This window comes from Anas platyrhynchos, chromosome 11, assembly GCF_047663525.1.
Source record: "Anas platyrhynchos isolate ZD024472 breed Pekin duck chromosome 11, IASCAAS_PekinDuck_T2T, whole genome shotgun sequence".
In the NCBI taxonomy this organism is placed as follows: Eukaryota; Metazoa; Chordata; class Aves; order Anseriformes; family Anatidae; genus Anas; species Anas platyrhynchos.
The window spans coordinates 25,352,210-25,377,500 of record NC_092597.1 but is presented as its reverse complement, the minus strand read 5'-3'; the positions used below and the strand labels follow the sequence as shown (position 1 = coordinate 25,377,500).

General features: G+C 48.0%; 3 long non-coding RNA genes across 10 annotated transcripts; all 3 read right to left on the bottom strand.

Annotated features, from left to right (window-relative positions):
- Positions 1 to 4,995: 4,995 nt before the first annotated feature.
- On the bottom strand, positions 4,996 to 11,928 carry LOC140003407 (uncharacterized). 4 transcript variants are annotated; one of them, XR_011811950.1, is made up of 9 exons: positions 11,536 to 11,928; positions 10,903 to 10,956; positions 9,540 to 10,828; positions 9,354 to 9,406; positions 8,991 to 9,096; positions 8,764 to 8,840; positions 7,695 to 7,797; positions 6,307 to 6,380; positions 4,996 to 5,422 (listed from the first exon to the last, which is right to left on the bottom strand). It is a non-coding gene; the product is annotated as an uncharacterized lncRNA (long non-coding RNA). The 4 variants fall into 4 exon arrangements; XR_011811947.1 differs by having other exon boundaries at positions 4,996 to 6,380; XR_011811948.1 differs by having other exon boundaries at positions 4,996 to 6,380; positions 9,577 to 10,828.
- A 532-nt stretch (positions 11,929 to 12,460) lies between these two features.
- Positions 12,461 to 23,262, bottom strand: LOC119718168 (uncharacterized). 5 transcript variants are annotated; one of them, XR_011811953.1, is made up of 18 exons: positions 23,184 to 23,262; positions 22,593 to 22,646; positions 21,188 to 22,492; positions 21,006 to 21,055; positions 20,854 to 20,906; positions 20,521 to 20,614; positions 20,377 to 20,410; positions 19,748 to 19,839; positions 18,712 to 18,830; positions 18,179 to 18,289; positions 17,663 to 17,723; positions 17,247 to 17,502; positions 16,667 to 16,720; positions 15,243 to 16,565; positions 15,075 to 15,143; positions 14,760 to 14,979; positions 13,990 to 14,081; positions 12,461 to 12,558 (listed from the first exon to the last, which is right to left on the bottom strand). It is a non-coding gene; the product is annotated as an uncharacterized lncRNA (long non-coding RNA). The 5 variants fall into 5 exon arrangements; XR_011811954.1 differs by having other exon boundaries at positions 15,075 to 16,565; positions 18,507 to 18,830; XR_011811955.1 differs by having other exon boundaries at positions 15,075 to 16,592.
- Positions 23,263 to 23,380: 118 nt separating this feature from the next.
- On the bottom strand, positions 23,381 to 24,960 carry LOC119718169 (uncharacterized). Its single transcript, XR_005268922.2, has 3 exons — positions 24,113 to 24,960; positions 23,597 to 23,657; positions 23,381 to 23,441 (listed from the first exon to the last, which is right to left on the bottom strand). It is a non-coding gene; the product is annotated as an uncharacterized lncRNA (long non-coding RNA).
- Between the last annotated feature and the right edge of the window lie 331 nt (positions 24,961 to 25,291).

Here is a 25,291-nt window from a genome sequence, read left to right as displayed (position 1 = left end):
CTAACCCTAACCCTAACCCTAACCCTAACCCTAACCCTAACCCTAACCCTAACCCTAACCCTAACCCTAACCCTAACCCTAACCCTAACCCTAACCCTAACCCTAACCCTAACCCTAACCCTAACCCTAACCCTAACCCTAACCCTAACCCTAACCCTAACCCTAACCCTAACCCTAACCCTAACCCTAACCCTAACCCTAACCCTAACCCTAACCCTAACCCTAACCCTAACCCTAACCCTAACCCTAACCCTAACCCTAACCCTAACCCTAACCCTAACCCTAACCCTAACCCTAACCCTAACCCTAACCCTAACCCTAACCCTAACCCTAACCCTAACCCTAACCCTAACCCTAACCCTAACCCTAACCCTAACCCTAACCCTAACCCTAACCCTAACCCTAACCCTAACCCTAACCCTAACCCTAACCCTAACCCTAACCCTAACCCTAACCCTAACCCTAACCCTAACCCTAACCCTAACCCTAACCCTAACCCTAACCCTAACCCTAACCCTAACCCTAACCCTAACCCTAACCCTAACCCTAACCCTAACCCTAACCCTAACCCTAACCCTAACCCTAACCCTAACCCTAACCCTAACCCTAACCCTAACCCTAACCCTAACCCTAACCCTAACCCTAACCCTAACCCTAACCCTAACCCTAACCCTAACCCTAACCCTAACCCTAACCCTAACCCTAACCCTAACCCTAACCCTAACCCTAACCCTAACCCTAACCCTAACCCTAACCCTAACCCTAACCCTAACCCTAACCCTAACCCTAACCCTAACCCTAACCCTAACCCTAACCCTAACCCTAACCCTAACCCTAACCCTAACCCTAACCCTAACCCTAACCCTAACCCTAACCCTAACCCTAACCCTAACCCTAACCCTAACCCTAACCCTAACCCTAACCCTAACCCTAACCCTAACCCTAACCCTAACCCTAACCCTAACCCTAACCCTAACCCTAACCCTAACCCTAACCCTAACCCTAACCCTAACCCTAACCCTAACCCTAACCCTAACCCTAACCCTAACCCTAACCCTAACCCTAACCCTAACCCTAACCCTAACCCTAACCCTAACCCTAACCCTAACCCTAACCCTAACCCTAACCCTAACCCTAACCCTAACCCTAACCCTAACCCTAACCCTAACCCTAACCCTAACCCTAACCCTAACCCTAACCCTAACCCTAACCCTAACCCTAACCCTAACCCTAACCCTAACCCTAACCCTAACCCTAACCCTAACCCTAACCCTAACCCTAACCCTAACCCTAACCCTAACCCTAACCCTAACCCTAACCCTAACCCTAACCCTAACCCTAACCCTAACCCTAACCCTAACCCTAACCCTAACCCTAACCCTAACCCTAACCCTAACCCTAACCCTAACCCTAACCCTAACCCTAACCCTAACCCTAACCCTAACCCTAACCCTAACCCTAACCCTAACCCTAACCCTAACCCTAACCCTAACCCTAACCCTAACCCTAACCCTAACCCTAACCCTAACCCTAACCCTAACCCTAACCCTAACCCTAACCCTAACCCTAACCCTAACCCTAACCCTAACCCTAACCCTAACCCTAACCCTAACCCTAACCCTAACCCTAACCCTAACCCTAACCCTAACCCTAACCCTAACCCTAACCCTAACCCTAACCCTAACCCTAACCCTAACCCTAACCCTAACCCTAACCCTAACCCTAACCCTAACCCTAACCCTAACCCTAACCCTAACCCTAACCCTAACCCTAACCCTAACCCTAACCCTAACCCTAACCCTAACCCTAACCCTAACCCTAACCCTAACCCTAACCCTAACCCTAACCCTAACCCTAACCCTAACCCTAACCCTAACCCTAACCCTAACCCTAACCCTAACCCTAACCCTAACCCTAACCCTAACCCTAACCCTAACCCTAACCCTAACCCTAACCCTAACCCTAACCCTAACCCTAACCCTAACCCTAACCCTAACCCTAACCCTAACCCTAACCCTAACCCTAACCCTAACCCTAACCCTAACCCTAACCCTAACCCTAACCCTAACCCTAACCCTAACCCTAACCCTAACCCTAACCCTAACCCTAACCCTAACCCTAACCCTAACCCTAACCCTAACCCTAACCCTAACCCTAACCCTAACCCTAACCCTAACCCTAACCCTAACCCTAACCCTAACCCTAACCCTAACCCTAACCCTAACCCTAACCCTAACCCTAACCCTAACCCTAACCCTAACCCTAACCCTAACCCTAACCCTAACCCTAACCCTAACCCTAACCCTAACCCTAACCCTAACCCTAACCCTAACCCTAACCCTAACCCTAACCCTAACCCTAACCCTAACCCTAACCCTAACCCTAACCCTAACCCTAACCCTAACCCTAACCCTAACCCTAACCCTAACCCTAACCCTAACCCTAACCCTAACCCTAACCCTAACCCTAACCCTAACCCTAACCCTAACCCTAACCCTAACCCTAACCCTAACCCTAACCCTAACCCTAACCCTAACCCTAACCCTAACCCTAACCCTAACCCTAACCCTAACCCTAACCCTAACCCTAACCCTAACCCTAACCCTAACCCTAACCCTAACCCTAACCCTAACCCTAACCCTAACCCTAACCCTAACCCTAACCCTAACCCTAACCCTAACCCTAACCCTAACCCTAACCCTAACCCTAACCCTAACCCTAACCCTAACCCTAACCCTAACCCTAACCCTAACCCTAACCCTAACCCTAACCCTAACCCTAACCCTAACCCTAACCCTAACCCTAACCCTAACCCTAACCCTAACCCTAACCCTAACCCTAACCCTAACCCTAACCCTAACCCTAACCCTAACCCTAACCCTAACCCTAACCCTAACCCTAACCCTAACCCTAACCCTAACCCTAACCCTAACCCTAACCCTAACCCTAACCCTAACCCTAACCCTAACCCTAACCCTAACCCTAACCCTAACCCTAACCCTAACCCTAACCCTAACCCTAACCCTAACCCTAACCCTAACCCTAACCCTAACCCTAACCCTAACCCTAACCCTAACCCTAACCCTAACCCTAACCCTAACCCTAACCCTAACCCTAACCCTAACCCTAACCCTAACCCTAACCCTAACCCTAACCCTAACCCTAACCCTAACCCTAACCCTAACCCTAACCCTAACCCTAACCCTAACCCTAACCCTAACCCTAACCCTAACCCTAACCCTAACCCTAACCCTAACCCTAACCCTAACCCTAACCCTAACCCTAACCCTAACCCTAACCCTAACCCTAACCCTAACCCTAACCCTAACCCTAACCCTAACCCTAACCCTAACCCTAACCCTAACCCTAACCCTAACCCTAACCCTAACCCTAACCCTAACCCTAACCCTAACCCTAACCCTAACCCTAACCCTAACCCTAACCCTAACCCTAACCCTAACCCTAACCCTAACCCTAACCCTAACCCTAACCCTAACCCTAACCCTAACCCTAACCCTAACCCTAACCCTAACCCTAACCCTAACCCTAACCCTAACCCTCTAACCCTCTAACCCTCTAACCCTCTAACCCTCTAACCCTCTAACCCTCTAACCCTAACCCTCTAACCCTAACCCTAACCCTAACCCTAACCCTAACCCTAACCCTAACCCTAACCCTAACCCTAACCCCTAACCCCTAACCCTAACCCTAACCCTAACCCTAACCCTAACCCCTAACCCCTAACCCTAACCCTAACCCTAACCCTAACCCTCTAACCCTAACCCTAACCCCCGTCCACCCAACACCAAAAAAAAAAAAAACTAACGCCCAACAGATCTAATGGCGGATTTAACCCTAACGACCCCAACCCCGATATAACCCCAACCCCCAACCTCTAACCCTAACCACTAACAGTAACCCTAACCCTAGTTCCCAAGAACTACATTTCCCGGTATGCTCTGGGCACCCAACATGGCCTCCCGGAAGTTCGGAGTCCCAGAACTACATTTCCCGGTATGCTCTGGGCACCCAACATGGCCTCCCGGAAGTTCGGAGTCCCAGAACTACATTTCCCGGTATGCTCTGGGCACCCAACATGGCCTCCCGGAAGTTCGGAGTCCCAGAACTACATTTCCCGGTATGCTCTGGGCACCCAACATGGCCTCCCGGAAGCCCAGTGCCAGAAAACTACGCCTACCAGCATTCCCCAGGCAGCTGGCTTGACCAATCACAGGCCCAGTGTTCGAGAAATACATTTACCAGCACTCACTGGAACCCAAGCACTTACTGCCCTTTCAAAATAGACTCAAGCCCTAACACTAAAAAACTTCGAAACCCCTACAGGCCTAATCCAAACTGTTTACCACACTAAACCCCTGAAGTCCTATGCCTAAAAGCCCTTAGGACACTTAGGACGCTCAAAACCCAAACCCAAAACAATAGGATTCTCAAAGCCCTAAACAACAAGATTAGGACGCTTAAAGCCGTAACCCCAAAATTAAGATGCTCAAAACACAAAGCCAACCCAAAACACTAGGATGCTCAAAACCCTTACTCAAAACATCAGGACGCGCAAAACTCTAACCCAAAAATTCAGATGCTTAACACCCAAAGCCCTAACACAAAACATTAGGACGCTCAACACCGTAACCCAAAAAATTAGGACGCTCGAAACTCTAACCCTGGAGAACCTAACCTGAAAAAAAAAAAAAAAAAAAGGATCTTAACACACTAACCCTAAATAACTGACCAAAAATAAAACCCTAGGACCCTAACCCTAAAAAACATAGCGACACTCCATCCCAAAAAAAACTCTAAAACCCTAACACGCTAACCCTGAAACCCTTAAAACCCTGTTAAAACTCCAACCCAGTTATACACCAGTTACCTCCCTTAAAGGATATAGAGGAGCTCTCTCAGATACGGCAGTCCTACTTCTCATGAATGCATCCTTTAGGTGAGGAGGGGGAGAAGTAAAGCAAAGAACAACTCACGGGTTGAGATCAGGATAATTTAATTAAATGGAAATAATTATAATAACTAAATAAAGACTACCATGAACTAAACAATTTAACTAAGGGGAAATAAAAAGGGAAAGGGGAAAAGGGAAAATAAAAAGAAGGGACGAAAACAAACAAACAAAATAAATGACAGCTATATGGAAGTGCAGAGGAAAGAAATTGCTCTCTACTTCCCACAAATGAGCGATGATTGACCACGTCCTTGATGCAAGGCCTCAACGCACGCAGCCGGTGTTCGAGAGGAGGACCGACGTCTTCTCAACGAGAGCCCACCCCTCCCCTCTTCTTCCTGTTTCCACCTTTTATTGCTGAGTGTGACATCCCATGGTATGGAATATCCCTTTGGTTGGTTTAGGTCAGCTGCCCTAGTGATGTTTCTCTCCTCACTTTTTGCCCATCCCCTAGGAGGGTTAGAGAAAGGCCCAATGCTGTGCCACTGCTGCTCAGCAGTAGACACAACACTGGTGTGATAACACTGCTGCTCCAGCTACAACTGCAGAGTACGGCACTGTATGGGCTGCTGCTGGGAAAGTTAACATTCCAGCCAGACCCAGTACACCACCGGAGGTGGATTGTTACGATATGGAGACGGTAGGTTATCCAACGGCTCCCGTTTATTATCTTTTTATTTTTCCTGTTCTTCTTCTTCTTCAAAATTTCTTACCTGCTTTTAGTGTAAATATTAAGGCCGTAAAAGGACATGAAGTCATCCTGATCCATAATCCTGCATAATCACTTTCTCCCCGGCAAAAAGGTTCCTTCGAATTAACATGTGTATTTAAGGCCTGACAAATACAGTCTTCAAAGGATCCAAAAACGGGCCGAAAGACATGCGGTCTTAAAGGCTCCTTTGGCCATTCTATCACACAAGACTGAACCATTTTTTATTTACTTTTTACGTTACTGGGGCCTCTCTCCTTCCAGTTTCTAACTGTTATTCCTAATGGACTTTCTGGTGGTATGTCTGGTAATTTGCTCCCTTTCTTCTGGTCCCTGGTCTTCGGTTTTGTCTCACCCATCTAGGAATGTTACTCTGGCAATTCCCACAGCCCTTGGTTACCTTAATAAGAGTGTCTTAAAGAGGATTTAAGATCTATCACCCACCCACAAATCCTTTGGGAATCCCTTCGGTCCTTCACCGGCCAAGTCCCTCGCGGGAGATTGGAACCGTGGTAAAGAAGACCTCCACAATCGCTTCGGAACTAAATTCCGTCTCAGTCACACTCTTACACACACAGGCAACCAAAACCCATCCAACAGAACAGTATACGCTTTAAACACTTACGACTCCGTTGTCTTCATTCAGATCTTCACACGCAGAATTACGGGCAAAATATACTGCTGCAGCCAGCAAGGGAGCTGAAAAAAAATCAAAACCTTAGCTTACCTGTATTCAGGTTCGAGATGCCATTAGTCACGACCAGACTCGAACAGCAGCCACCAAATGCTGGGGCACCTCTCCTACATCAAATAAGATTCCAAGAACCAAAGCCCTCCTGGACAAGCCCCCTGGTGTCATACATGACTGGGTCCCAAACTGGATTGCAATTAAATTTTACAGTTTTTTAAATAAATAGAGGTAAACGAGAAGTTGCTCGCAAACAGATATACTGTGCCAGATGTCCTTCAGCAAGTGCCCAGAGGCAGACCGGATGTCTTTGCCAACACAGTCCCATCAATGTATTAGTACACCCATGCACTGCCACGTTAACTGCCATCACTAACTGCCAGGCAGGACAGCTCCAGACCAAACACATACACACACAGGCACGCCACAAACACTACAAACAAAACACACAACACAAGGCACAAGAAAAAGTGACCCCCAAAAAGAAAGCCCTACGGCAACAGCAAGTCAGAACAGGTGCTCTGCACCAGACCCTACGAGAGACTCCAATGTCACGACACGTGACTGGAAGCAACTGCCAGAACTGGGATGATGGAGGCCTAAAAAGCCTGCCTTCAAGACAAGAGACCAGAAGGATGGGGACTGAAAACCCCCTAAGACAACTCTCAGGAAATCAATTCCCAAGCAAGAGCTCCTGATGCGGCCCAGACGACTTCTGCAAGAGTGAGGATGGAAACAGATGTGATCTCAAACCGAATACGATGCACAAGACCTGAAACAGATCTGCAGTTCAAGCACCGACTGCAAGACAAGAAGTTCTCGGATCAGAGCCATGATGACAAAACAAGCATTGAGGCCCTTCAGCACAGCTACCAAGTCGCCTGTCTGGTCAGTCCAGAGTCAAAAGTCATGAGGATATCAAGACCCAAGAAGCACAGAACAGACGCTGCAGAAGCAACACTACAGGACAGACCAACAGAAGGAAACTGTCCTGCCTGGCGCACGCACTCACACTACAAAATAATCCTGCCTCTTCTATTAGCCTGGTGACCCAGCCACAAGCACCCTGAACCACCCTCACAGGGGCACCAAGTCTATTCAGCCAGCACGCTCCATGCTGCTCTGGCTCCCAGCTCCCATTAGCCACCCAAGATATGCAAATACCAGGTGCCCTCCAACTTAGCTCTCAGGTTGCTGCATGGTAAAGTCCCTCCGCCTCAAGAAATGCACAGGCACCAATTGTCATCTTGGTCAATTGCCAGGCTCATCATCAGCTGCAAAAACAGAGTAACAGCATTCACTAGCACGCCAGCCCCATTGCTCACCTTCTCCACAATGCTGACTACTGCTGATGCAACATACGATTGTGCTCACGTGTTCCTCTCCGAGTCCAAGGTCCAACAGTGAAACCAGTATCATCCACTCCACCTGGGAAAACAAAGGGATTAAATGTTAGTTGCATTCACAACAAGTCAGCCAATGGTGTTGGTTTTTTTTTCTTATTTTTTTTTTTTTGTCTGTGTGTGTTTCCTGTTTTTTTTTGTTTTTTTTAAAATGTTTTAGCTAAACAACATGCAGAGAGCAGACAAGAGACCTGGGGTGTTTCTAGAAGCAACAATCCCCATGCTTTTGCTGCAGCTTTTAATACTGAAAGGACAGCACAACCATTCAAGTAACTGGAACTTTTTCAAATGGAATTAAGTCAAACAGGTTCATCATCACTTGCAAAAACAGAGAACCAGCATTCACTAGCATGCCAGCCCTGATACCCACCTCTTGGACAACACTCACTACTACTGATGCAACATACAGTTGTGCAATACCTCTCTGTTCAAAACTCCTTTACCTAACCTGCTCAGTAGCTCCACATGACAAATGGGCCCGGGGGGCGCCGCGCCGAAATAGGGCCGGGCAGCCTTATTCTGCAGAGAAGAAGGAGGTGACCCTGCTCACTCTCTAGGCACTACTGCACTTATGTGGTCAAGGAACCCTACCCCACGGTTTCCCCAAAACAACGTACCTTTTCTTTTTCTTAGTATCTTTTATTTACGTAGAAAGAAAAATCTAGGAGCAGAAGTGATTACATGCCAAAAAAAAAAAAAAAAAACAATTCCATTCCACTCACAGGAAAAATCACTTACTTCAGTAGGATATCTGAGAACCAAGTGGCTATGCTGGTGGGTCAAAACACGCTACAGGACACTGGGGCCAGGCCCTCCGCTGCACCCACTTAAAACCCATCCCTGCACTCACCAAGGTGCAACCCCAACACAAAAAAAACAGACACAGCATTTCAGATTCAACAGCTTTGGGAACTGCTGGAAAGCAAGCTTCATCCTCAGAGAGGCGTGCTCAGGCTACACAGGACAGGGCTTTGGGCACCACTTTGCTTACCAAAGAAGACCGCAATCAGCACCTGCTTCGTTCCAATTCTCAAGAACTAACATCACAGCCCACGTTGCCTGGGACACCTGATAAACAGAAGAGAAAGCAGCCATGCCCTTTTCAAGCCATCCCTGCACGTGTCGCTCCTTGATCATCTGCAACCTCTTCTCCAATCCTCAACCGCTTCTGTGGAGAGCCTGCCATGGCACCTGCAAAGCAAGACCCTTCGCACTCACCTCATGCTACTTGGCAGTTCTGCTCCAATCCAGCTCACAACCAGCCCGCCCTTCTCGTGCTGCTCTTCAGAGTGCAGCTTGGCCCCACTCAGCCTGTGCAAGACACCTGCAAAAGAGAAAGAAAACCACAGGCTGAAGCAGCATCCAAAGCCACAGCACAGCTGGGACAGTTACTCTCATCTGCTCCCTTACCTCGGCCCCCTCACCTGCCCTCGAGGCAGATGTTTCCATCTGCTCTCTTAGGCCAGCTACAACACCTCGGAAATATAAAATAAACAGGATTTTTACTGTATTTTGTGCAGTTAACTAACTGCAGTGACAACTGCACCCCTAAAGTACCTGCTACATCTGCTCATCGCTCACCTTGCCAAAAGCAGCTCCGGTCGTCAAGTCCCGTGTTGTACACTGTGTTTCACCTTAAACAAATGAAAACAGCCACAAGAGAATCAATCATTCACCTGCCACCATTAGCACCCATCCCTCCACAACACAAAGGGACCCAATTAACGATATTATCGTTTCAAAACAGCAGCCCCCTTGCCTCAGCACCTCAGAAGTAGATCAAGACAGGCACCGAGCTGCCTACCGACTGATGAACAGTTCCAGAAGGAGCTCTTTCCTGTGGGCAGTTCCTACTACGGTATACACTCTACTGGGGACAGGAAAGAAATAAAAATAAAAAATTCAAAACCCCATATCTGTAAGCTTTCAAGATTCAACAGTACACCATTCAAGCACTATGCAAACAGCTGCTCGCAAGCAGCTCAACTCTGCCAAATCCACATCTGCCAACCTCCAGAGATGACTGTGCCAGCTGTCCTTCAGTATGCGCCCAGAGGCAGATGTCTACGCCAAAACAGTCCCATCAATGTATTAGTACACCCATGCACTGCCACGTTAGCTATTATCACTAACTGCCAGGCAGGACAGCTCCAGACCAAACACATACACACACAGGCACGCCACAAACACTACAAACAAAACACACAACACTAGGCGCAAGAAAAAGTGACCCCCGGGGGAAAGCCCTATGGCAACAGCAAGTCAGAACAGGTGCTCTGCACCAGACCCTACGAGAGACTCCAATGTCACGACACGTGACTGGAAGCAACTGCCAGAACTGGGATGATGGAGGCCTAAAAAGCCTGCCTTCAAGACAAGAGACCAGAAGGATGGGGACTGAAAACCCCCTAAGACAATTCTCAGGAAATCAATTCCCAAGCAAGAGCTCCTGATGCAGCCCAGACGACTTCTGCAAGAGTGAGGATGGAAACAGACGCGATCTCAAACCGAATACGATGCACAAGACCTGAAACAGATCTGCACTTCAAGCAGCGACTGCAAGACAAGAAGTTCTCGGATCAGAGCCATGATGACAAAACAAGCATTGAGGCCCTTCAGCACAGCCACCGAGTCGCCTGTCTGGTCAGTCCAGAGTCAAAAGTCATGAGGATATCAAGACCCAAGAAGCACAGAACAGACGCTGCAGAAGCAACACTACAGGACAGACAAACAGAAGGAAACTGTCCTGCCTGGCGCACGCACTCACGCTACAAAATAATCCCGCTGCTTCTATTAGCCTGGTGACCCAGCCACAAGCAGCTTGAACCACCCTCACAGGGGCACCAAGTCTATTCAGCCAGCACGCTCCATGCTGCTCTGGCTCCCAGCTCCCATTAGCCACCCAAGATATGCAAATACCAGGTGCCCCACAACTTAGCTCTCAGGTTGCTGCATGGTAAAGTCCCTCCGCCTCAAGAAATGCACAGGCACCGATTGTCATCTTAGTCAATTGCCAGGCTCATCATCAGCTGCAAGAAACAGAGTACCAGCATTCACTAGCACGCCGGCCATGATGCCCACCTTCTCCACAATGCTGACTACTGCTGATGCAACATATGGTTCTCCTCACCTCTTCCTCTCCGAATCCAAGCTCCAACAGTGCAGCCAGTATCATCCACACCACCTGGGAAAACAAAGGGATTAAATGATCGTTGCATTCACAAGTCAGCCAATGGTGTTGTTTTTTTTGTTACTGTTTTTGTGTGTGTGTGTGTGTGTGTGTGTGTGTGTGTGTGTCTGTGTCTGTGTCTGTGTGTTTCCTGTATTTATTTTTTAGTCTGCTTTAGCTCAACAGCATGCAGACAAGAGAACTGGGGTGTTTCTAGAAGCAATAATCCCCATGCTTTTGCTGCAGCTTTTAACATTGAAAGGACAACACGACCCAGCAAGTAACTGGAACTTTCTTAACTGGAATTAGCTCAAACTTTTATTCACATTGAAAGAAAAATCTAGGTGCAGAACAGATTATACACCAACAAAATCAATTCCATTCCACCCCCGGGAAAAAAAATCACATACTCTCATCCCCTCCTGTCCCTCAGCCGCTTGCCTGCCCCACGTGGCAGATGCTTCCATCTGTTCTCTTCACCCACTTATAGCACCTCTAAAAGGCAAACTGGAATTTTACTCTACTGGATGTAGGAAAATAACTGCAGTGACAACCGCGCCCCAAAAACAACAGTTACCTCTGCTCATCACGTACCAGAGTCACTGCAGAGGCAGCTGGTTGACACATCCTGCACTGCACACTGCATTGCAGCCTGAACAAAGGAGAAAGGCAGGAAGAAGATAAACATTCAGCTGCCAGCAGTAGCACCCATCCCTCAAAAACATAAGCGACCCCAGCTTTACTTTTATCCTTTCAAAACAGCAGGCCACTTGCCTCTGGACCTGCAAATTAGGTCCAAGCTTGAAAGGAGCGGCCAGCATCACCCACGCCACCTGGGAACATAAAAGGACAAAATGACCACTGTGCTTGCAAGCACCCACCTGCTACACTGCTCCTCTATCCCAAACAGTCTCACCCCGGACCCTCTGAGGGAAACACCTGAGCGTCTTCCCTTCGCTTCAGATAAGGGATGACCAGGCTGACACCACTCACCTTCCCGCAGAGCTTCGTGACATGACGATTTCCCTTCCCTCTCCACAACTGCACAAAGCACCTGCAGAGACAAGAGAAAAGCACACTCTAAAGCACCTCACAGCCACAGCGTACCTGCTGCAAGACCTCTCTCTTCCCAGCTCCGGTACTTCAGCTGCTCACCAGCTCTAACTCAGATTCTACGCTCACAGCGCCACAGCAAACTCTGCCTAGACCACACAACACACACTACACAAGCTACATTGCCAAGCACACACAACCTGGTACATTCCCACCCAACAATCAGTCGCATCGCACAGGAAGGATGCTGCACACTCCTAGAAACCAAACCTACCAGTCCTGAGCAGCTCCCCGCTTCCTCCTGCCAACCACGCTCAGCACACACACTATTCACCCATTAAAAAAAAAAATAAACTTAGAACTTACACACAAAAAAAAAAAACAACCGAGCTCCACAAATGCCAAAAAGACATGCGCACACAGCAGCCCCGGCAGGGGTAATCACAGACTTACCCCTTGCAGATAAAAAAGGTGACTCTGATACAACCCTGCTCGGTCTCTTGGCAATGCTGCATCTACACTGTCAAGCCACATGTAGCCGGTAATCAAGCTGGTTTTAGTCCTCTGCAGAATAAAACGAGTGGGTTTATACATCTAGAGATTAAAGTGCAGCTCAAAAACAGAGGAGTATCGCACCATCCTAAAAAACAATAAGCCACAAACCTCTACTAAACATCCCTCTATTAAGTAAATTCCAAGCACTTAAAAATTCTAGAAATCTATAAACTCCAGTCTGCCTAGAGAACCCTGCAACTGACTGAAGGAAAAACAAAGCGCTTACCCCAAGGAGCAGCCCAGGCAGAAGGAGCTCTCTGATAGCATGCCTGGGGCTCATATAGCATTCAGCCCTGCCCAGCACCCAAACCCAATCACCTGGGAAAGGGGAGGGGCAAAGCACAAGGAAGTAGAAAGAAAGCAGGAACAGAAGCAACTGCTTTTTATTTTATTTTATTTTATTTTATTTTTTAAGATCTGCTTTAATGGGAAAACATGCAGAGAGCAGACAGGTGACCTGTAGTGTTTCTAGAAGCAACAATCCCCATGCTTTTACTGCAGCTTTTAACATTGAAAAAACAACACGACCAGGCCAGTAACAGGAACTCTTTCAAATGGAATTACGTCAAACAGGTTCATCATCACTTGCAAAAACAGAGAACCAGCATTCACTAGCACGCCAGCCCTGACACCCACCTCCTCCACAACGCTTACTACTACTGATGCAACATGCTACTGTGAAATACCTCTCTGTTCCCAGCTCCTTTCCCTCATCTGCTCACTACATTTACCTGAGAAGTGTGCCCGAACGGACTCATTCTACAGAGATGAAGAAGGTGGCCCTGCTCACTCTCTTGGCACTACTGCACTTATGCACTCAAGGAACCATACCCCACACTTTGCCAAAAACAACGTACCTGGCAACCCCTCATAAATGTACTTCTAATATGTCAATTCAAGGACATAAAGTCTAGAAGGCTTTCTGGTCTAAAGACTCGACAGACAGAAAACACACAGGCAAAAGCTCCAGAAATATAACAAACTGTCCCTAAACTTGAAACAGACTACCCCTTACATGCCCACTGCTGCCATTTTCAGACACATGCTCACACAGGGAGCTTCCATGATACATTTCAACTAAACCCTGCTCCATCTCTTTAACAACAAGGTTTTGACTTTGATAATATTTGACATACAGGCAAAGAATCACAGAAAGCCCCGTAATTCTGCAAAACTCAGAAGGGACCCAGAACCACAAAGCAAACACACAAAGTAACATCACCATACTATCTGTAAAACTGCCATTATAACTACTCACCTGAGGAAGAGCTGTGTGCAATACAGGCACCTACTACTAGATTGCTTTACAGTGACAGATCCTACCAGTTACCAACTCAAAAAGATAGGAGTACCAGTTTCTACTTCAAAATGCATCAGTCCATAGACTCTGACCCACCTAAAGAACCCTCCAAACAACTGAAGGAAAAACAAAGCCCTTACCCAAAAGTGCAGCCCAGACAGGAGGAGCTCTCTGATGGCACACCTGCAACTCAGTTACCACTAGGTCTCACCTGGACCCTGAAGCCAATCACCTGGGAAAGTGCAAGGGGAAAAGCACAAAAAACAAAAATAAGGAGCAACAGCTGTGGTTTATTTACTTATTTATAAGGCTTAGCTCAACAGCATACAGAGTGCAGACAGGAGAGCTAGGGTGTTTCTAGGAACAAAAATCCCCATGCTTTTGCTGTAGCTTTGAATATTAAAAGGACAATACAACTAAGCAAGCAATTGATTTCTTTTTCCATCTGGAATTACCTCGATCTTTCATTTACATAGAAAGAACAATCTAGGAGTAGAACAGATTACACACCAAAAAATAATTCTATTCCATTCCACTCACAGGAAAAAATCACTTCAGTAGGATACCTGAGAACTAAATGGCTATGTTGATGGGTCAAAACACGCTACAGGACACTGGGGCCAGGCCCTCCGCTGCACCCACTTAAAACCCATCCCTACACTCACCAAGGTGCAACCCCAACACAAAAAAAACAGACACAGCATTTCAGATTCAACAGCTTTGGGAACTGCTGGAAAGCAAGCTTCATTCTCAGCGAGGCGTGCTCAGGCTACACAGGACAGGGCTTCGGGCACCACTTTGCTTACCAAAAAACCGCCATCAGCACCTGCTTTGTTCCGATTCTCAAGAACTAACATCACAGCCCACATTGCCTGGGACACCTGATAAACAGAAGAGAAAGCAGCCATACCATTTTCAAGCCATCCCTGCACGTGTCGCTCCTTGATCATCCGCAACCTCTTCTCAAATCCTCAACCGCTTCTGTGGAGAGCCTGCCAGGGCACCTGCAAAGCAAGATGGATACCCTTCACACTCACCTCGTGCTACTTGGCTGTTCTGCTCCAATCCAGCTCACAACCAGCCCGCCCTTCTCGTGCTGCTCTTCAGAGTACAGCTTGGCCCCTCTGAGCCTGTGTGAGACAAATGTGAAACAAAAAAGCATAGGCTGAAGCAGCATCCAAAGCCACAGCACAGCTAGGACAGTTACTCTCATCTGCTCCCTTACCTCAGCCTCCTCACCTGCCCTCGAGGCAGATGCTTCCACCTGCTCTCTTATGCCAGCTACCATACACCTCTGAAATATAAACAGGATTTTTACTGTACTTTGTGTAGTTAAGTAACTGCAGTGACAACTGCACCCCTAAAGTACCTGCTACATCTGTTCATCGCTCACCTTGCCAAAAGCAGCTATGGTCAAGTCCCGTGTTGTACACTGTGTTTCACCTTAAACAAATTAAACAAAAGTTGCCTACCAAGTGCTGGACAGTTCCAGAAGGAGCTCTTTCCTGTGACAGGTTCCTCCTAGGGTTTACACTCTAATGGGGACAGGAAAGAAATAAGAAAAAAAAAAAAAAAAAGCAAAACCCCATATCTGTAAGCTTTCAAGATTCGACAGACCTCCTCAAGCACACTGTTCAAACACTATGTGAGAAGCTGCTCACAAGCACCTCAAATCTCCCCCCCACGCATCTGCCTAACACTACAGAGATGACTGTGCCAGCTGCCCTTCAGTACGTGCCCAGAGGAAGACCGGATGTCTTTGCCAAAACAGTCCCATCAATGTATTAGTACACCCATGCACTACCACGTTAATCACTAACTGCCAGGCAGGACAGCTCCGGACCAAACACGTACACACACAGGCACGCCACAAACACTACAAACAAAACACACAACACAAGGCACAAGAAAAAGTGACCCCCAAAAGGAAAGCCCTATGGCAACAGCAAGTCAGAACAGGTGCTCTGCACCAGACCCTACCAGAGACTCAAATGTCACGACACGCGACTGGAAGCAACTGCCAGAACTGGGATGGTGGAGGCCTAAAAAGCCTGCCTTCAAGACAAGAGACCAGAAGGATGGGGACTGAAAACCCCCTAAGACAACTCTCAGGAAATCAATTCCCAAGCAAGAGCTCCTGATGCGGCCCAGATGACTTCTGCAAGAGTGAGGATGGAAACAGACGCGATCTCAAACCGAATATGATGCACAAGACCTGAAACAGATCTGCACTTTCGAGCACTTCTTGTCTTGCAGTCGCTGCTTGATCAGAGCCATGATGACAAAACAAGCATTGAGGCCCTTCAGCACAGCTACCGAGTCGCCTGTCTGGTCAGTCCGGTGTAAAAAGCCATGAGGATATCAAGACCCGAGAAGCACAGAACAGACCCTGCAGAAGCAACACTACAAGACAGACAAACTGAAGGAAACTGTCCTGCCTGGCACACGCACTCATGCTACAAAATAATCCCGCTGCTTCTATTAGCCTGGTGACCCAGCCACAAGCAGCCTGAACCACCCTGACAGTGGCACCAAGTCTATTCAGCCAGCACGCTCCATGCTGCTCTGGCTCCCAGCTCCCATTAGCCACCCAAGATATGCAAATACCAGGTGCCCCACAACTTAGCTCTTAGGTTGCTGCATGGTAAAGTCCCTCCGCCTCAAGAAATGCACAGGCACCGATTGTCATCTTAGCCAATTGAAGGCTCATCATCAGCTGCAAAAAACAGAGTAACAGCATTCACTAGCACGCCAGCCATGATGCCCACCTGCTCCACAATGCTGACTACCGCTGATGCAACATACGGTTCTGCTCACCTCTTCCTCTCCGAATCCAAGCTCCAACAGTGCAGCCAGTATCATCCACACCACCTGGGAAAACAAAGGGATTAAATGATCATTGCGTTCAGAAGTGACCCAATGGTGGTTTTTTTTTCTTATTGTTTTTTGTGTGTTTCCTGTTTCTTTTTTTTTTTTTTCAAATCTGCTTTTGCTCAACAGCATGCAGACTGCAGACAAGAAAACTGGGGTGTTTCTAGAAGCAATAATCCCCATGCTTTTGCTGCAGCTTTTAACATTGAAAGGACAACACGACCCAGCAAGTAACTGGAACTTCTTCAAATGGAATTAGCACAAACTATAATTTGCATTGAAAGAAAAATCTAGGAGCAGAACAGATTATACACCAACAAAATCAATTCCATTCCACCCCCGGGAAAAAAATCACATACTCTCATCCCCTCCTGTCCCTCAGCCGCTTGCCTGCCCCACGTGGCAGATGCTTCCATCTGTTCTCTTCACCCACTTATAGCACCTCTAAAAGGCAAACTGGAATTTTACTCTACTGGATGTAGGAAAATAACTGCAGTGACAACCGCACCCCAAAAACAACAGTTACCTCTGCTCATCACACACCAGAGTCACTGCAGAGGCAGCTGGTTGACACATCCTGCACTGCACACTGCATTTCAGCCTGAACAAAGGAGAAAGGCAGGAAGAGGATAAACATTCAGCTGCCAGCAGTAGCACCCATCCCTCAAAAACATAAGCGACCCCAGCTTTACTTTTATCCTTTCAAAACAGCAGGCCACTTGCCTCTGGACCTGCAAATTAGGTCCAAGCTTGAAAGGAGCGGCCAGCATCACCCACGCCACCTGGGAACATAAAAGGACAAAATGACCACTGTGCTTGCAAGCACCCACCTGCTACACTGCTCCTCTATCCCAAACAGTCTCACCCCGGACCCTCTGAGGGAAACACCTGAGCGTCTTCCCTTCGCTTCAGATAAGGGATGACCAGGCTGACACCACTCACCTTCCCTCAGAGCTTCGTGACATGACGATTTCCCTTCCCTCTCCACAACTGCACAAAGCACCTGCAGAGGCAAGAGAAAAGCACACTCTAAAGCACCTCACAGCCACAGCGTACCTGCTGCAAGACCTCTCTCTTCCCAGCTCCGGTACTTCAGCTGCTCACCAGCTCTGAGATTCTTCACTCACAGCACCACAGCAAACTCTGCCCAGGCCACACAACACACACTACACAAGCTACATTGCTTAAGACATATGAGCTGGAATGTTCCTACCCAACAATCAGTCGCATCGCACAGGAAGGATGCCGCACACTCCTAGAAACCAAACCTACCAGTCCTGAGAAGCTCCCCACATCCACCTGGCAACCACGCTCAGCACACACACTATTCACCCCTCAAAAAAACCAAGAAGTTAGAACATACACATACACACACAAAAAAAAGAAACAACCGAGCTCCACAAATGCCAAAAAGACATGCGCACACAGCAGCCCCGGCAGGGGTAATCACAGACTTACCCCTTGCAGATAAAAAAGGTGACTCTGATACAACCCTGCTCAGTCTCTTGGTAATGCTGCATCTACGCTCTCAAGCCACAGGTACCATGCAATCAAGCTGGTTTTAGTCCTCTGGAGAATTACACAAGTGGGTTTATACATCTAGAGATTAAAGTGCAGCTCAAAAACAGCAGAGTACCCCACCATCCTAGAAAACAATAAGCCACAAACCTCTACTAAACATCCCTCTATTAAGCGAATTCCAAGCACTTAAAAATTCTAGAAATCTATAAACTCCAGTCTGCCTAGAGAACCCTGCAACTGACTGAAGGAAAAACAAAGCGCTTACCCCAAGGAGCAGCCCAGGCAGAAGGAGCTCTCTGATAGCATGCCTGGGGCTCATATACCATTCGGCCCCGCCCAGCACCCAAACCCAATCACCTGGAAAAGGGGAGGGGCAAAGCACAAGGAAGTAGAAAGAAAGGAGCAGCAGCAGCAGCTGTTTTTTATTTTTTTATTATTATTATTTTATTTTATTTTAAGATCTGCTTTACCTGAAAACCATGCAGAGAGCAGACAGGTGACCTGTGGTGTTTCTAGAAGCAACAATCCCCATGCTTTTACTGCAGCTTTTAACATTGAAAGGACGACACGACCAGGCCAGTAACTGGAACTTTTTCAAATGGAATTACGTCAAACAGGTTCATCATCACTTGCAAAAACAGAGAACCAGAACTCACAAGCATGCCAGCCCTGACACCCACCTCCTCCACAACGCTTACTACTACTGATGCAACATGCTACTGTGCAATACCTCTCTGTTCCCAGCTTCTTTACCTCATCTGCTCACTACATTTACCTGAGAAATGGGCCCGGGCAGCGCCACGCCGAAAGGGGCCCGGGCGGACTTATTCTGCAGAGAAGAAGAAGGTGAGCCTGCTCACTCTCTAGGCACTACTGCACTTATGTGGTCAAGGAACCATACCCCACGGTTTCCCAAAAACAGTGTACCTCGCAACCCCTCATAAACGTACTTCTACTATGTAAATTCAAGGACAAAGTCTAAAAGGCTGCAAGGTCTACCACTCGACAGACAGAAAACACACAGGCAAAAGCACCACAAATATAACAAGCTGTCCCTAAACTTGAAACAGACTACCCCTTACATGCCCACTGCTGCCATTTTCAGACACATGCTCACACAGGGAGCTTCCATGATACACTTCTCCTAAACCCGGCTCCATCACTTTGCCACCAAGGTTTTGACTATGATAATATTTGACATACAGGCAAAGAATCACAAAAAGCCCCGTAATTCTGCAAAAATCAGAAGGGAACCAGAACCACAAAGCAAACACACAAAGTAACATCACCATACTATCCGTAAAACTGCCATAACAACTACTCACCTGAGGAAGAGCTGCGTGCAATACAGGCACCTACTAATAGATTGCTTTACAATGACAGATCCCACCAGTTGCCACCTCAAAAAGACATGCGTACCCGTTTCTACTAGGAAACGCATCAGTCCATAGACTCTGACCCACCTAAAGAACCCTCCAAACAACTGAAATAAAACCAAACGCTTACCCAAAAGTGCGGCCCAGGCAGAAGGAGCTCTCTGATGGCATACCTGCAATTCAGTTACCACTAGGTCCCACCTGGACCCTGAAGCCAATCACCTGGGAAAGTGCAGGGGGAAAGCACATGAAAGTAGAAAGAGGAGGAGCAGCAGCTGTGGTTTATTTGCTTTTATAAGGCTTAGCTCAACAGCATGCAGAGTGCAGACAGGAGAACTGGGGTGTTTCTAGAAACAAAAATCCCCATGCTTTTGCTGCAGCTTTGAATACTGAAAGCACAATACATCCAAGTAAGCAACCGATTTCTTTTTCCATCTGGAATTACCTCGATCTTTCATTTACACAGAAAGAACAATCTAGGAGCAGAACTGATTACACGCCAAAAAATAATTCTATTCCATTCCACTCACAGGAAAAAATCACTTCAGTAGGATATCTGAGAACCAAAAGGCTATGCTGGTGGGTCAAAACACACTACAGAACACTGGGGCCAGGCCCTCCTCTGCACCCACTTAAAACCCATCCCTGCACTCACCAAGGTGCAACCCCAACACAAAAAAACAGACGCAGCATTTCAGCTTCAACACAGTTTTGGGAACTACTGGAAAGCAAGCTTCATACTTAGAGAGGCATGCTCACGTTACACAGGACGGGGCTTCGGGCAGCTCTTTGCCTACCAAAGAAGACCATTATCAGCACCTGCTTTGTTCCAGTTCTCAGGAACTAACATCACAGCCCACGTTGCCTGGGACACCTGATAAACAGAAGAGAAAGCAGCCATACCGTTTTTAAGCCATCCCTGCACATGTCGCTCCTTGATGAGCTGCAACCTCTTCTCAAATCCTCAGCCTCTTCTGTGGAGAGCCTGCCATGGCACCTGCAAAGCAAGATGGATGCCCTTCGCACTCACCTCGTGCTACTTGGCAGTTCTGCTCCAATCCAGCTCACAAACAGCCCGCCCTTCTCGTGCTGCTCTTCAGAGTGCAGCTTGGCCCCACTCAGCCTGTGTGAGACAAAAGTGAAACAAAAAGAAAAGCACAGGCTGAAGCAGCATCCAAAGCCACAGCACAGCTGGGACAGTTACTCTCATCTGCTCCCTTACATCTGCCCCCTCACCTCCCCTCGAGGCATATGCTTCCATCTGCTCTCTTAGGCCAGCTACAATACCCCTGAAATATAAATAAGATTTTTACTGTATTTTGTGCAGTTAACTAACTGCAGTGACAACTGCACCCCTAAAGTACCTGCTACATCTGTTCATCGCTCACCTTGCGAAAAGCAGCTCCGGTCAAGTCCCGTGTTGTACACTGTGTTTCACCTTAAACAAATGAAAAACAAATGAAAACAGTCACAAGATAGTCATTCACCTGCCAGCATTAGCACCCATCCCTCAACAACACAAAGGGACCCCATTTACAATATTATCATTTCAAAACAGAAGCCCCAATACCTCAGCACCTCAGAAGTAGATCAAGACAGTCACCGAGTTGCCTACCAACTGATGAACAGTTCCAGAAGGAGCTCTTTCCGTGAAAGGTTCCTCCAAAGGTTTACACTCTACTGGGGACAGAATAGTAATAAAAAATAAAAGTTTCAAAACCCCGTATCTGTAAGCTTTCAAGATTCAACAGACCTCCTCAAGCACACTGTTCAAGCACTATACAAACAGCTGCTCACAAGCAGATATACTCTCCCAAATCCACATCTGCCAACTACCAGAGATGACTGTGCCAGCTGCCCCTCAGTACGTGCCCAGAGGCAGACCGGATGTCTTTGCCAACACAGTCCCATCAATGTATTACTACACCCATGCACTGCCACATTAATCACTAACTGCCAGGCAGGACAGATCCAGACCAAACACATACACACACGGGCACGCCACAAACACTACAAACAAAACACACAACGCAAGGCACAAGAAAAAGTGACCCCCAAAAGGAAAGCCCTACAGCAACAGCAAGTCAGAACAGGTGCTCTGCACCAGACCCTATGAGAGACTCAAATGTCACGACACGCGACTGGAAGCAACTGCCAGAACTGGGATGATGGAGGCCTAAAAAGCCTGCCTTCAAGACAAGAGACCGGAAGGATGGGGACTGAAAACCCCCTAAGACAACTCTCAGGAAATCAATTCCCAAGCAAGAGCTCCTGATGCGGCCCAGACGACTTCTGCAAGAGTGAGGATGGAAACAGATGTGCATCATATTCAGCTTGAGATCACAAGACCTGAAACTTATCTGCACTTTAAGCAGCAACTGCAAGACAAAAAGTGCTCGGATCAGAGCCATGATGACAAAACAAGCATTGAGGCCCTTCAGCACAGCTACCAAGTCGCCTGTCTAGTCAGTCCTGTGTAAAAAGTTAGGAGAATATCAAGACCCAAGGAGACCATAATTCACAACACGCAATGGAGAAGCAACACTACAGGACAGACAAACTGAAGGAAACTGTCCTGCCTGGCACACGCACTCATGCTACAAAATAATCCTGCTGCTTCTATTAGCCTGGTGACCCAGCCACAAGCACCCAGAACGTGACCCAGCCTGAACCACCCCTCACAGTAGCACCAAGTCTATTCAGCCAGCAGGCACCACGCTGCTCTGGCTCCCAGCTCCCATTAGCCACCCAAGATATGCAAATACCAGGTGCCCCACAACTTAGCTCTCAGGTTGTTGGATGGTAAAGTCCCTCCGCCTCAAGAAATGCACAGGCACCGATTGTCATCTTAGTCAATTGCCAGGCTCATCATCAGCTGCAAAAACAGAGTACCAGCATTCACTAGCACGCCGGCCACGATGCCCACCTTCTCCACGATGCTGACTACTGCTGATGCAACGTACGATTGTGCTCACCTCTTCCTCTCCGAATCCAAGCTCCAACAGTGCAGCCAGTATCATCCACACCACCTGGGAAAACAAAGGGATCAAATGATCGTTGCGTTCAGAAGTGACCCAATGGTGGTTTGTTTTTTTTATTATTGTTTTCTTGTGTGTGTTTCATGGTTTTTTTTTCGTTTTTTTTTTGAAATCTGCTTTTGCTCAACTGCACGCAGACTGCAGACAAGAAAATTAGGGGTGTATCTAGAAGCAACAATCCCCATGCTTTTGCTGCAGCTTTTAACATTGAAAGGACAACACGACCCAGCAAGTAACTGGAACTTTTTCAAATGGAATTAACTTAAAATTTTATTTACACTGAAAGAAAAATCTAGGTGCAGAACAGATTATACACCAACAAAATCAATTCCATTCCACCCCCGGGAAAAAAATCACATACTCTCATCCCCTCCTGTACCTCAGCCGCTTCCCTACCCCCCATGGCAGATGCTTCCATCTGTTCTCTTCATCCACTTTTAGAACCTCTAAAAGGCAAACTGGAATTTTACTCTATTGGATGTAGGAAAATAACTGCAGTGACAATCGCGCCCGAAAAACAACAGTTACCTCTGCTCATCACGCACCAGAGTCACTGCAGAGGCAGCTTGGGTCGAGAGGTCCTGCACTGCACACTGCGTTTCACCCTGAACAAAAGAAAAACACAGGCAGAAGATAAACATTCAGCTGCCAGCAGTAGCACCCAACCCTCAAAAACATAAGCGACCCCAGCTTTACTTTTATCCTTTCAAAACAGCAGGCCACTTGCCTCTGTACTTGCAAATTAGGTCCAAGCTTGAAAGGAGCGGCCAGCATCACCCACGCCACCTTGGAACACGAAAGCATACAATGACAACTGTGCTTGCAAGAACCCGCCTGCCACACTGCTCCTCTATCCCAAACAGCCTCACCTCAGAACCTCACAGGGAAACACCTGAGCGTCTTCGCTTCAGATAAGGGATGACCAGGCTGACACCACTCACCTTCCCTCAGAGCTTCCTGACATGACGATTTCCCTTCCCTCTCCACAACTGAACCAAGCACCTGCAGAGACAAGGGAAAAGCACACTCTGAGGCACCTCACAGCCACAGCGTACCTGCTGCAAGACCTCTCTCTTCCCAGCTCCGGTACTTCAGCTGCTCACCAGCTCTAACTGAGATTCTACACTCACAGCGCCACAGCAAACTCTGCCCAGGCCACACAACACAGCACTACACAAGCTACATTGCTTAAGACATATGAGCTGGAACGTTTCCACCCAACAATCAGTCGCATCGCACAGGAAGGATGCCGCACACTCCTAGAAACCAAACCTACCAGTCCTGAGCAGCTCCCCACATCCACCTGGCAACCACGCTCAGCACACACACTATTCACCCCTCAAAAAAAAAAATAAACTTAGAACATGCACATACACACAAAAAAAACAACTGAGCTCCACAAATGCCAAAAAGACATGCACACACAGCAGCCCCGGCAGGGGTAATCACAGACTTACCCCTTGCAGATGAAAAGGTGACTCTGATACAACCCTGCTCAGTCTCTTGGCAATGCTGCATCTACACTGTCAAGCCACATGTAGCATGTAATCAAGCTGCTGAAACTCTCCAGGAGACTAAAACAAGTGTTTTTATACATGTAGAGATTAAAATATGGTGCAAAAACAGGAGCATATGTGACCATCCCAAAAAACAGTGAGACAGCAGCCTCTACTAAATATCCCTCTATTTCAAGCACTTAGAAATCTAGAATTCCAAGCACTTAGAAATACAGAACTCCACAAACTGCAGCCTGCCTAGAGAACCTTGCAACTGACTGAAGGAAACACAAAGCACTGACCCCAAAGAGCAGCCCAGGCAGAAGGAGCTCTGATGTCGTGCCTGGGGCTCATATACCTTTTATCCCCGCCAAGCACCCAAACCAAATCACCTGGGGAAGATGAGGGACAAAGCACAAGAGAGCAGGAAGGGAGCAAGAGAAGCAAGTGGTTTTTTTTTTTCTTTCTTTTTTAAAATCAGCTTTATCTCAAAAGCATGCAAAGAGCAGGCAAGATATCTGCAGTGATTCTAGAAGCAAAAATCCCCTTTTACTTTCTCTGCAGATATCAATATTGAACTGAAAATATCACCAAGCTAGTAACTGAAACTTTTTGAACTGGAATTAGTTTAAACAGACTCACCCCCATCTGTAAACACAGAGAGCCAGCATTCATCAGAATGCCAGCCCTAATAACCACCTCCTGCAGAACGTTCACTACTACTAAGGCAACATATCATTGTGCAATACCTCTCTGTTCCCAGCTCCTTTACCTCACCTGCTCTGTAGCTCCACATGACAAAAGGGCCCGGGCGGCGCCGCGCCGAAAAGGGCCCGGGCGGCGCCGCGCCGAAAAGGGCCCGGGCGGCGCCGCGCCGAAAAGGGCCCGGGCGGCGCCGCGCCGAAAAGGGCCCGGGCGGCGCCGCGCCGAAAAGGGCCCGGGCGGCGCCGCGCCGAAAAGGGCCCGGGCGGCGCCGCGCCGAAAAGGGCCCGGGCGGCGCCGCGCCGAAAAGGGCCCGGGCGGCGCCGCGCCGAAAAGGGCCCGGGCGGCGCCGCGCCGAAAAGGGCCCGGGCGGCGCCGCGCCGAAAAGGGCCCGGGCGGCGCCGCGCCGAAAAGGGCCCGGGCGGCGCCGCGCCGAAA